The following is a 14,724-nucleotide window of genomic DNA, read 5'->3' as shown; positions in this document are numbered from 1 at the left end:
TAATTCCTAAATAACACGAAACACACTTACTGGATTTCACTGCTAGCCACCAGACATCTTTGCTTGGAAATAATAATAATAAACTTAACATATCAGAGAATAAATTTTATAATATCAAAATGACAATGAAATGAAAAAGAAGAGGAAGAACACTAAACGATCAATTTTTCCCATTCTCAAGAGAATTAAGAATCATTATAAATAGTTAGATAGAGAATAAATGACGTAGAAACATATTTATGAATCAAGATAAGATTTATGAACGATGAATAATGTAACTGATATTAAAAGATTACGAAAAAAATTATAGGAAAGAAGTGGTTTGTCTGGAGATTTCAGTATTTTCATAGTTGAAAGCATGAGTCAATTGAAGCTAGACTACCAGAGAAAACCTGGAAGCACTGGACGGCCGTTTCGTCCTATTATGAGACTCCCCAGCAGTGCGCATCCACGACCTCGCCTCGCGAGACTCGAACCCAGGACCTACCAGTCACGCGCTGGAGTACTTAACCTCTAGACCACTGAGCCGGCCGTCATCCGATGATGTTAGTGCCTAATTTCAACCAATCCACGAAGTTGAGCAACCGTTCACCAATTGTCTTCAGTGAGTTCCTGTCTCACAACGGACGTGTTTTGAACTCCGCTGATCACTGCTTCTCACTGGAACTCCAGGAATTATCTCTTGAAGTCAGTTAAGGAGTAATATAATATTTTTTCATGTATGAATAAACTTCGTCATATACAATGCGTTAAATGACACTTCATGAATACAAATGAGTTAACAGGATGGATATAGCGAGACTATAATTCATGGACCAGCCAATCAGAAGCGTATGAAGGATTTCAAGGTCACGGCATCAATTTCACTACCTGATGCTTATGTACAATTGGTTCACATAAGATTTTAGAGAAGACGTGACAGTTAAGCGACTACAATAAATATGACTACTAAGAAGCTCATTTATTTGTAATTACGGTAATCAAATGACTTGTAAATCCTGTGCGGACTACCGTGATGTTATCCTTTAATGTAATATATGTTGAAGTAAGACGTTCGTTAGAATACGAACCTTTTTCGCTCGATCAAGATTGAGACTAAGGCATATTATAATAATTGCCTCGAACTGTATAATAAAAGAACCAGTAACAATGGCTGCAATAATCGCAGATGCTACTGAAGTTTCTGCCGTTCAGTGGTATGAGTATTGTAGGGATATATGCGTAATAAAAATGACAAACTTACCCAGCCAGAGTACACACAAGCATTATTGAAGCTATGTGGCAGAGGTTGAAAGAGTATTTGCAACCTTATCATGGCTCCAGAGATCAACTATCATGGAGCCATGTGGATGAGTTCCTCTACCTTATGCATTCCGATTTTAGAATCTTTAATCCTCTTCCTAACCTTGACAAGTTTTTGGACCATGTAAAAGAACTGTATCCACTTTGATTCTTTGGTGTTGTATAATATATTTTACTCTATACTGACTGTTTACTGAGTGGCTAATATTTCTCAGGGTTACTTAAAATTCGTTCGAAGGTCGTCCATAAATTATAGTCTCAGCGATAAGTATTTTAATGTTTATTCAAATTTACGTAAATGACATTAAAGTTCAAGTCAGTGTATTTGAGATAGTGTGAAAGATCTGCGACTCAATTGTTGGATTTAGGTAGAGTTTTGTTCTTCAAACTGGATAGTTTGATCATGGAGCTTTCCTTACGCTTTTAAACATTAACAGCACAAACGACAGATAAAAGTGAAATGCTCAAATATTGTAAGCAAAGATGGATAGTGACTAGCAGTGGAATACAGGACGCGCGACACTTCGTCTTAATTAGGACTCGTCAGCTGGAGTTCAGAGTTCACGTTCACTCTGGGACTCGAACCCAGTATATTTCGCTTCAAACGCCATCACGTTATCCACTCGGCCACTGACTCCTGATATCGAGGCAATATTCACAGTATGCACATATGCCAATTAGAGACTGACCAGTTGAAATCTTAACACATCAATGGGAAGATTCAAATAAACAATACTAAATAAATTGAAATGTTCAAATGTTTTAGTACTACTTTATTGATCATAGATTCAAAATCAAGACAAATTTCTCTTATAAATCCTTATTAGATATAAATAAATTGTATTCTTTTTAATGGTGTTACCATGGCAACTATCCTTGAAGCCATGTCAAAAACCAAAAATAATAATAATTATAATAAGTACAGAAGACTAAGTTTATTGAATGTCCGTAATCTTCAATTATATTTACCATCTCAATGGAATGTCCAAATTTTAGTAAGATATCCACAATAGTTGTTTTGTATATTGAAGCCTTGTAATGTATGTCAATTGAATCTTTGTCAAGACAATGGGGGTTTTGTTGTGTTTTTTTTAAAAAAAATCTAGACAACTGATAACTATATACAATATTGAACAATATGAATTTTCCTTTTTCCCCTTACCCCTGATCAATGTCATTCCTTTTTTGAATATTTTGATTGTCATAGATAACAGTCCTATTGGGATTAGTTAATACTGTTTGTATAATAATAATAATAATAATAATAATAATAATAATAGTGATAGTGATAGTAATACTGGTTTGTATTGTCCCAAATGTATTAACCTATTTGATTTGTGATTATTTGATGAATATAGTTTTAATGTAACAATATTTGCAAAGATGGATAGTGGCTGGCGATGGAATCCAGGAAGCGCTACACTTCGTCGTATTTGGGACTCGTCAACTGGATGTACCTACATCTCAGACTTGTTGATGTTCACTGTGAGACTCGAACCCAGTACCGTTTACTTCAAATGCCATCACGTTATCTACTTAGCTACTGAGTCATGATAGCCACTTGCTTGTGCAATTGGAAGATTCAAACAAACAATACTAAGTGAATTCGTAACAATATTTGATTAGGAAAGAAGAGGAGTTTTATTATTTTTTAAAACATGTCTAGATTTCATCCTGTTGGGGATTGGTCAGCTAGGTGTTCCTTGGTCTCAGTGCTGATGCTTATAATGAGAGGTAGGTACATTCAACTTACCAGTCCCAAGTGAGATTAAACATACCTTCTGAATTCCACTATAACTCTGTTATATCGATCGCTATCCTCATCGCTAGTTGTTATATCGATTGTCTGCTCCCTGTTAATATATATTACGTTATAAAACCGCCTATCGGAGAGGAGTGAATTATCGATTACACAAAGGCCATATGAGCAGTCTTGAGTACTTATCATTTCTGCTATCTGCCTAGTCCAGACAGTTAAGTCCACAACACCAATAACAACCACTGCAATATGAAGCATTATTCTCAAACATACTGGGTTTATATACCAAACAAACAGATCACATCGTACCATAAAATAGAAAATAACATTTGTACAAGATCTATCCAAATGTGGCTGTGAATAGGGGGAACAGTAATTAATGGACTAGGGATAACTCAAAAATGGTAAATTGTATAATAATAGTCTATGAGTCGAAATGAAGCTTATAATAAGAGAGACACAAATATGAGTAGTTTAGTTACTTAACAATTGTACAATAAAAAATATACATTTCATATCGATCCATAAATAGTCCTCAAAAGTTACCATACACAATTCTCTTCGGGATATAACAAATCCACTATTTGATTTGACTACAACACCCGATGAAATAACAATTTCGAGTTAATACATTTAGGATGTCTGAGTGATGAAAGAGCCTGATCAGTTTTAATCTCTAACATGAACACCGTGATGATATAAATTCTTATAGACAAAGATCTATATAGTTTTAAAAACATATATGTGTATCTATGAATGGTCTTCCTTTATATGTTTGTAACAAAATCTAATGGAGTTTTCTGGTTTAAGTTTGTAAAACTCTATCATTACACAGTCATGTATCTGATTGAATATATTGTTACTAAGTATCTCAGAAAAGTCATTATTTAGGCTACTTTAGTTTATAACTGTTACAGTTCTAGTTAACTTCAGTTGGTGAGTAAAGAAACATATTGAATTATTAGAAATCTTCACATCTTTCATCTACTTAATAACAGTACGTGATTTTTTGCATTGATGTAGTGAGGTTACTAGTAGAATTTTACAATATTGTGTTGATCATATTGTCTTCACAATTAAGCCATACAGCTAGAATAACAATTTAACTCTAAAATTTAGTCGAAATCATCATAGTACGTTACATTCAAGTGATTACTTAAACTTATGTAGTTGAAATCATGAGTCAATTGAAGCTAGACCATCATAGAAAAACTGGAAGCACTGTATGGCCGTTTCATCCTATTGTGGGACTCCTCAGAAGTGAGCATCCACGATCCCGCCTCATGAGATTCGAACCCAGGACCTATCAGTCTCGTACACGAGCACGTAACCGATAGACCACTGAGCTGACGAAACATCGTCCAGTGCTTCCAGGTTTTCCATGGTGGTCTAACTTCAAGTGACTCATGATTTCAACTATATAAATTACTAAAATCTCCACGAAACCCCCTTCTGATACTGATTGCTTAATCATAAAACAATAACGATTAGCTTTCATTTATCAGATAACTATAGCTTAGATTGATTCATGAATTGAACTATGAAAATACTGCAATCTCCACAATCCCCATTCTAATCAAAATCATCATGTGCTCATCAGTAATTGGATTCATCATGATTTCCTGGAGTTCTAATGAGAACCCGTGACCAGTGGAGTCCGATCCGTGTTGAATATGGGACAATTGTTCACCTCACACAATGGATGAATGGTTATGCAACATCATGTGTCGATCAAAGTTAGACATCAATACCATTAAATGCCGGCTCAGTGGTATACAGGTTAGGCGTTCACTCATAAGACCGAAGGTCCTGAATTCAAGTCTTGTGTATAGGATCGTGGATGAACACTGTTGAGCATAACATTTATTTGATCTGTAAAAACGACAAATATTACTATCTAAAAATTGATTTCACTAATAAATAATGATTGATTATGGAATTTCAATATTAGAATACATTCCAATTAAACATAAACAAGGAATATCATTTTATTTCTATTATTTAACAATTAAATTCAATCTAAACAATTAGATACCAAAATTCTTATTATTTATCACTCACTATATAGGGTAACTGAGGTAATGGTGAAGGTGATGGTGGTGGTGGATTGTAGAGATTATTGAATTTTATTAGTTTCATAACATGGACTGATTTGAACTAAACAATTTTATTGTTATTCAAACAAATCTATGGTAAATCATTAAGGCAATATCAAGGCAATACGCACCGTATACACATTTGGCCAATAAGAGACTGACCAGTTACAGTCCTAAACATCAATGGAAAGATTCAAACAAACAATATCAAGTGAATTTAAACTTCACCCTATTGCACAAGCAAGTACCTATCATGACTCAGTAGCTGAGTGGATAACGTAATGGCGTTTGAAGCGAAAGGTACTGGGTTCGAGCCCCAGAGTGAACATGAACTCTGAGATGCAGGTATATCCAATTGACGAGTCCCAAATAAGACAAAACGAGCGTCAAACTGAATTCCACTACTAGCCACTATCCATCTTTACTTAGAATGCTTGTGAATTAAGGCTATATCGAGGCAATACGCACAGTATACACATATGCCAATAAGAGACTGACCAGTTGCAGTCCTAAGCATCAATGGGAAGATTCAAATAAACAATACTAAGTTAAAATCATTTTTAGCTTGATTTCTTATTTGGTATTTATTGTTATGTAATATATGATACATAAAATCACATCATATGCATAATGTTAGTTAAATTATCCTTAAAAACAAGTAGCTGGAAAAAATATTTAGAGATGGTGGAGAAGATTTGTAGCTCAGGTGATTGATTTTGATGTAGGTTTGTTCTCTGAGCTGGATGGTTTGGTCGTGTAGCTTCTACCCGAAGTTTTTGCTGATGATGTCGTTCAGAAGGACGATGAAAGTTCCACGACCAAACCATCCTGCTCAGAGAACAAACCTACATCAAAAAAATTTTAGTTTATCTTTTTACAATACTTAGAAGTAGTGTGGTATTTATGATAATGAAATACTTAACCATAACAAAACATAATTCAATCCAAGCAATGATGGATAGTGGCTAGCTGTGGAGTCCAGAATGCGTGTTTCGTCCTATTTGGGACTCGTCAGCCAGATGTGAATTAAGGCTATATCGAGGCAATACACACAGTATGCATATTTCGCCAATAAGAGGCTGATCAATTGCAATCCTAAACGTCAATGGGAAGATTCAACCAAATAATACCATGTGAATTTATAATTCATTTCGTTAGTTTAATTATATTTAAATGGTTCTAGTGACTATGATATTGATGTTTCTATATTGTTAATAAAATATCCGTTAAAAAGGCTTACCACAGATATAAGGTGATCATATTGGGGTGGTTGTTTGTTATTATCTCTTTCCATCTAATATTGCTTAATTTTACTGTGAGCGATTGTTGAATTTCAGATTTTACATCATATACTAATATTAGTTAGACGATAATTGAGAACCCAAGTTTACATCAGTGTGCATTTATGGAGTTACTAGGATTCAAACCCAGGACATTTAGGTCTCATGACTAGTGTCAAAATTTTAAACTGCCAGACTGGTATCCGATGGTTTTAGTTTCATTTGATTTTTAATACCTCATGATCATTTTCCAATTACATCTGTAGGTAGTTACCTCATACATGACATAGTCGGACTGCACTGATCATTGTTTTCTACTTGGTTTGGGTCCGCATGATTATCATAACCAATGGTTGGAGACTCCAGGTAACATGGCTCAGAATCGATCACAATGGTGTAGGTGTATACACTCTCTGTCTTCCCATAAATTATAAGATCAAAATTGCTTCATATCTTTCTTTCTTCCTGTACTATATCCTTATATACAACCTTTCTTTTATATATTACTTCTACGAATTCGGTGTTCATCCTGTTGTGCTAATGAGTAAGCTATGACAACTTGAACCTATGCATATATGTACCTGATCCTACGTTGTAGCTGACTGACTGATTGACTGATGAATTTGTCGATTACCACTTGAAATTAGCTACTGACATAGATATGATATTTGATTGTTTTTCATCAATATTGTTCAACATTACTATTTGATTCCTATTCGATGAAACGATTTATTTGACATAGAGATGGTCATAATTTTTTTTATATTTTAGATGGAAATGATACAAACTTTTCAATATGGTGTATATATTGTCATTCTAGTTCATGTTTGTATATCTATGTCTTTATCTTAGTGATTCTTTGTTTTAATGATACTTTTTTCTTTGTTCAGTTTGTTATTATCTCCCTCCCTCTCTCTTTCCCCCTCTCTCTCATCCTCTCTCTCTCACCGTCCCTCTCTCTTTCTCTCATTCTCTCTCTTCTTCATGAATAAAATTCATTATTTTCCACTTCCTGTAAAGAATGAATTTTCTATTCTTATCTACCAGTGAACTTTTCGCCTACAAATCATTATGGATCAATTTCGTTATTCATTCATTCATTCATTTATTTGTTTATTTATTTATGTTGTACTGTATTCTTTCCCTTTTTTTTTCTTTTTAATATCCATGTTTCAACTCTTCATTCACTCTCACCTACACACACACACACACTTACATATACATATGCATATACACTTCCTGATTAGTATAGAATAAGAAGAATACAGTATTCAATTTATTGATTTCTACATGGATATTAAGCTGTTGTGTAGTATATCTATTTCTAATCATAATAAGTAATGATGATAATAATAATAATAGTAATGACAGAGTATGTATTTATTTGAATAGTTGAGTTTATGAGTCGATGTAAGCTATTAAAATTACTACAATCTCTACAAATATCCATTTTGATCATAATCATCATCTCCTCACTAGTGAATGGATTCAAGACGGATTCCCCGGAGTTCTAGTGAGAAGCCGTTACCAGTGGAGTCTTATTTGTGTCGGGTAGAGACAGGTATCTACCCCACATATTAGATGAATAGTTGTGTAAGATCATGGGTCAATTGAAGTTAGACATTAACACCATTAGACTTTGACTCAATGGTTTAGAGGTTTGTCGTTCGCGCTTGAGAACGAAAGTCCTGGGTTCGAACCCCGACTTTCGCTTCAAACGCCATCGCGTTATCCACTCCGCTACTGAGTCCTGATAGCCACTTGCTTGTGCAATGAGGTGAAGTCTATGTTTGCTTATAATGCGTGTGAATTAAGGCAATATCGAGGCAATACGCACAGTATTCACATATGCCAATAAGAGACCGAGCAGTTTCAGTCCTAAACATCAATGAGAAGATTCAAACAAACAATACTAAGTGAATTTAAACTTCACCCCCATGAACATCAACTCTGAGATGAAGGTACGTCCAGCTGACGAGTCCCAAATAGGACGAAGTGTCGCGTGTCCTGGATTCCACTGCTAGCCACTATCCATCTTTGCTTATTCATTTAATTGTTTCTAAAATCTTCAATTTTCTTTTTATGCTTTTAATTTGATTTGGAAAATTGAACAACAAAAAGTAACACACACACCTATTGAATTTTTTAATGAAAGAAAAAAGATAATAAAAGAAATATTAAAATTCATTGAACTGATAAATGAATGACGAATAATTTACGGGAAAACAAAGAAGAAAGGGGGAATCAAAGTAAACAATTTAGTGTAACAGTTACGTGACAAAGGGATATAGATATATATATGTATACAGTATAAGCAATTAACCCAACAATTAACTACCTTAATCTATAATTTGGACATTTTAGTAATAGTGTTATATATTATCCATTAGGTAAATTATAATATATTATGAATATAGTTGAAATCATGAGTTAATTGAAGCTAGATCATCATGGAAAACCTGGAAGCACTGGATGGCCATTTCGTCCTATTGTGGAACTCCTCAGCATTGTGAATCCATGATCCCACCTCACGAGATTTGAACCCAGGATCTATCAGTCTTAACCACCAGATCACTGAGCCGGCTGTCATCCGATGGTGTTAGTGCCTAACTTAAACCAATCCACGAAATTAAGCAACCACTCACCAATTGTCTTCAGTGAGTTCCTATCTCACAACAGACCTGGTTGAACTCCACTAAACACTGTTTCTCACTAGAACTCCAGGAAATACCTCATGGAGCCAGTCACTAGACTGATAGGTCCTGGGTTGGAATCTCGCGAGTGCGGAATCGTGGATGCGCACTGCTGAAAAGTCCCACAATATAGCGAAACGGCCGTCCAGTGCTTCCAGGTTTTCTATAGTGGTCTAGATTCAATTGACTTATGATCTCAACTATATAAAATATCTTAAGTATTCGTATGATAAGTGATAGTATAGATAAATCACATATAAGTCAATCATAACCATCTTGGACTTAGATCTCATTGAATGATTTAATTGTTATTCGATAATAACTATGCATATAACCATCATTATTACTATGATTATCATTACTAATCTTTGTTGATAAACATCAGTCTTTAATTTGTCCATATAACCATGACTTTTTATCCTTTTTATTTGGTAAGTTCAGGTTTTTTCTAGCTTCATATAACAAAAGATACTAAATCTCCATGTATATATCTACATAATTATTACTGATTAACAATTAAATCATGCAATGAGACCTAAGTCCAAGATGATTATAATTATTATTGTTTGGTTTTTGTAAGAATTGAATAAAATTCATCGAAAGATAACTTGTACTGATGGGTGACCTATGCTCCTCGACAAGGGGGGTAAGTAAAAGATAACTTGAAAAGATATAGATGATTATTGATTATTAGTTAATGAATATATATACACATACATACATACATACATATATATGTCATCTCTCGTAATACTGAACTTTGGATAGTAACAAACAACATTCAAACATTGAAGTATGAACTCCTTTATTCGATTGTTGTTGTTGTTGCTGTTTTTGTTTCTCCCCTTTTTTTATCTCCATCCAGTTTAAGTATATAAATGTATATTGTGTTTATGTTGTGTTATGGTCCAATATTGACTTATCATGTTATTAATTACATTATTCATGATATCATTTTGTATTGTGAATTGTAAACCTTTAAATAATATTAAACATCATTTGATTGTTGATGATGAACATAATGGAAATAATGTTGGTAAGTTTTAGGTTACCCTTTTTCTTTTATACATCGTTTGGTTGTGTTATGATTACCAAATATTATGATATTGATAAGTGATATTTAAGAAAAAAGATGGATAGTGGCTAGCAGTGGAATCCATGACTGACGTTTCGTCCTATTTGGGACACATCAGATGGATGTACCTGCACCTCAAAGTTGATGTTCACTCTGTGACTCAAACATGGTACTGTTCGCTTCAAACGCCATCACGTTATCCACTTAGCTACTTGCTTGTGCAATAGGATGAAGTTTAAATTCATTTGATATAGTTTGGTTGAATCTTATCATTGCAGTCCTAAACGTCAATGGGAAGATTCAACCAAACAATATCAATACATTGAAAGAGTTTCATACAATTTACATATTTGATAAACTAACTGGTAGGTTCTGGGTTCGAATCTCGCGAGTGCTCGATCGTGGATGCGTACTGTTGATGAGTCTCATAATAGGACGAAACGGCCGTCCAGTGCTTCCAGGTTTTCCATGGTGGTCTAGCTTCAATTGACTCATAATTTCAATTATGAAATATACTGAAATTTTCACAAAAACCCCTCTAAACTTGATTAACTTTAGAACAATGAAAAATTACATAATGAAGTGAATACATGTCATCTCATGTGATCCATGAATGTTCTTTATACTGAAATATTACCATTATTATTACTGTTATTAGAAATGGTTGCTTGATATATGTTTTTGTAACCAATACTAACATTATCCATTCAACTATTCTGATGATAATTTAGACAAACCTCTTCATAGTTGATCAAGTCATGATCTCTTTTGCTTACTCCATTTCTACATTCAACTAGTATGATTGAGGGAAATTATTACAAATATTCTTTACAGCTAAAATGAATTAACTTATGCATATTACATATATATAATTACGATCATCTCAATACAAATATGGTGTATGCTACTTATATCGACATAAGTAGTATATAAAGCTAGTCAGGAATAGAATATCAGGCAGCAGAAGGTCGAGAAGGAAAGAGCGAAAACAGGGAGCAATTAATATGGAAATGCAGAAACAATGAAGTCTGAGACAATTAATGAACATTTTACAAATGAACTATTTACTAATATGGTTCTCAGATTTTACTAAGACATTCTGTGGTTTTGTATTAAAATACATTCGATTGTCCCCATTTGTGTTCGTTCTCATTCACTACACAAATAGATTTCAGACTAAGAATAATTAAAGTTCAAAGAGCATTGATCTATAGATGTCTATATACACAATATTATTACAAATACATGATAGATTTTAGTAAAACCTGGTTTGCTTCTAGGAATCAATCTCATCTCCTGTCTATAATAGAAGTTATCAGGATTCGAGCTAACAAATCAAGTTTTGGTATTCATTTATTATTTATTTAAACATATAAATATTGGTACAAGGAAGCACCAGATACATATGCGCCGCACAAATCCCATTTGATTTGTGTGAGGGCTGTGAAACTGACCAGGTGCCCAAATTGAAGCAGGTGGTTTTCTTAGGGGGCCACACCCCGAGTCTTTGACCTACATGTCTGATCCACAAGGCAGTGAAGCATCGTGAGGAGATGCAGTCCCATGGTAGTCAGTGACCAACAACAGGTTCATACTCCATTTTTTCCTTCAGGATACTGGAGCTAGGCCATGTGCGCGATTGGTTTGGAATGAGGGTTTTCCAACTCCACTAGGTGGACTTTCCGTGTCCACTAACCCGGTTAAAGCGCCGGACATTAGCTTTTCGTCCTCTCAATTTCGTGAACAACACCCCTGGTGTGAGAAGGCAGTGAGTAGGACTTCCCTGGCAGAGGCTATATAGGCGTGGCCATGTGAGAGCATTTGGAGAAGGAGAGCGGACTCTCCCCACTCTCGACCGTACCATGGCATTTGGAGGCTTTGGTATTCATAGGAAATTTTTAGTAACCTTATCTCTTCTCCATTGCCAAATAAAGGTCAGCGAATGATTTTTATTTGCCATTTTCCATACCATTTGTTTGTGTATCTTTTTCCTTCTTTTTTGTTTAAATATACATTCCTCCTACTTAACTATATGAACACTTCTTATTTCGTAATCTTAATGATATTTGATGAAAACTGTTTCGATAATGTCATAAGAAGACGAAGCTTATCAGAACTATGTGATGATATATTAGCGCTATACATTTCGAACAATCCGATCAAACATAATATACTTGTTAGAGAACATTTATATATAAAAATAAAAGGTCAACTAGACTGGAAATGGGGGGGGTAAGAGTGGACAAGGATAATAATAATGATAATGTGAAAACCATTTGACACCTAATCACTCTGGATAGTAAGCATATATTACCAAGGTAGGTTAAAGGAGTGGACAAACTGACCAGTTTCAGTCCTAACACATCGATGGGAAGATTCAAACAAACAATACTAAATGAATTTAAACTTCACCCCATCGCACAAGCAAGTGGCTAACAGGACTCAGTGGTCGAGTGGATAACATGATGGCGTTTGAAGCGAAAGGTACTGGGTTCGAGTCCCAGAGTGAACATCAACAAGTCTGAGATGTAGATACATCCAGCTGACGAGTCCGAAATAGGGCGAAACGCGCTTCCTGTATTCCACTGCTAGCCACTATCCATCTTTGCTTACAGTGAACAAACCCTTTTTGAATATACAAAGGGGTTTTGAAAGCTGTTTCATATTCTATATTTCCAAATGATTGACCTAATTTCCATTATGAAACATTGATTTAAACTTTAATAATTTTTATTCAGAACTAGTGCATTGGTCATGGAACTATTTCGCTTAGTTAGTTCATTTATGTAATCTCTTTCTCTCTGTTATCTCTGACTTGTAAAGTGACGTGATTATTTTTTTATTTGAATTCATGAGTCAATCTAACCTAGAACATCTTTAGAAGGATTCATTAGTTTTCCTTGATATATCCTTGATTAGCATCCCGAGTTTTAAGTACTTGGACAACTTATAGCTCATCACAATTCAAATTAACCATCGTCAAACGACCATTTCTTTGATTGGGATCATCAATAGATCAGTGTTAGACCACCACCGGAAACCTCGAAGCACTGGACATCCGTTTCGTCCTAGTATTGGACTCCGTGTCAGCTAGAGACAGGTATCTATCTCACAAAATGGAAGATGGTCTCATGATTTTGTGGAAAGTTTGGAGTTAGACATTAGCACAATTGGATTCCGGCCCAGTGGTCTTGGGGTTAAGCGTTCGCGAGCGAGACCGAAGGTCCTGAATTGAAATCCCATGTGTTAGATCGTGGAATCACAATGTTGATGAGTCTTATGCTGGGACGAAACGGCCGTTCAGCGCTTTCAGGCATTCACTGATGATCTAGCATTGGTCGATTCATGGTATTAATCAAAAACTCAACAGTATCCACAACTTCATACTGATAATGACCAGTTTTGGTTGTACTGATTAACCCTGAAACTTAACTCTCATCAAGGTGTTTGTTAACATTTCAGTCAGTAGGTGATATAAATAAATGCAGTAATCGTCAGTCTGTGACTCATATGATGTAACTGAACTTATTTTAAATCGAAATAAAAGAAAAACGAAATATCATTTGATTTACTCTTCTGATTTTCGGATAAACTATCCTCGACTAAAACAAAATTTAAACATTATTCATAGTTCTATTTCATAACTCATTCATTATAATATTAGGTTAATAAACAGAAATCAACTTGAATTCATTTCGGATTGTTTGTTTGAATCTTCCTATTAATGTTTAAGACTGAAATTGATCAGTCTCTTACTGGCATATGTGCATACTGTGAGTATTGCCTCGATATAGCCTTAATTCACAAGCATTCTATACAAAGATGGATATTGGCTAGCAGTGGAATCCGTGACCCTTATTTCAATCTATGTGGGACCTGTCAGCTGGATATACCTGAATCTCGGAGTTCATGTTCACTCTGGGACTGAAAGTAATATCGAAGCAATCCGCATACGAACCACATATACGAATAATAGATTCAAACAAGATTTAAACAAACAATACAAAATGAATTTAAACTTCACCCCATTACACAAGTTAGTAGCTATCAGGACTCTAGCTAAGTGGATGACGTGATGGTGTTTGAAGCTAATGTTACTGTATTCGAGTCGTGCAGTGAATATGAACGCTGGGATGAAGGTACATTAATCTGATCAGTCCCAAGTGGGAGTAAACGCTCTTCCTGAATTCCAGTGCTAGCTATCATATATATATGCTTAGAATTTCATTTGTTTACAACTTATCTAGATTATTACTTCTTAAAATAGTATAATTCTTTTTCATTGAATATGTATTATCCAGAGTTCAGTAAAATGACTATTTATGTTAAATATTATTTGACAATGAAATGAAGCGAAACTTATTTTTGTAAGCAAACATGGATAATAGCTAGCAGTAGAATCCATGACCGACGTTTCGTCCTATTTGTGACTCGTCAGCTGGATTTACCAGCATCTCAGAGTTGATGATCACACTGGGACTCGAACCCAGTGAACATCAACTCTGAGTTTCAGGTACAT

General features: G+C 34.7%; 2 non-coding genes across 2 annotated transcripts; one reads left to right on the top strand and one right to left on the bottom strand.

Moving 5' to 3' along the window:
• Window positions 1-1,868: 1,868 nt before the first annotated feature.
• Window positions 1,869-1,935, bottom strand: Smp_tRNA_01283_Gln_TTG.1.1. The gene has a single exon. It is a non-coding gene (tRNA).
• A 10,712-nt stretch (window positions 1,936-12,647) lies between these two features.
• Smp_tRNA_00406_Gln_TTG.1.1 lies at window positions 12,648-12,714 on the top strand. Its single transcript has one exon. It is a non-coding gene (tRNA).
• Window positions 12,715-14,724: the final 2,010 nt, after the last annotated feature.

Source organism: Schistosoma mansoni, chromosome 6 (genome assembly GCF_000237925.1).
Source record: "Schistosoma mansoni strain Puerto Rico chromosome 6, complete genome".
Taxonomy (NCBI): Eukaryota; Metazoa; Platyhelminthes; class Trematoda; order Strigeidida; family Schistosomatidae; genus Schistosoma; species Schistosoma mansoni.
This window is presented reverse-complemented; position numbering and strand designations above follow the sequence as displayed.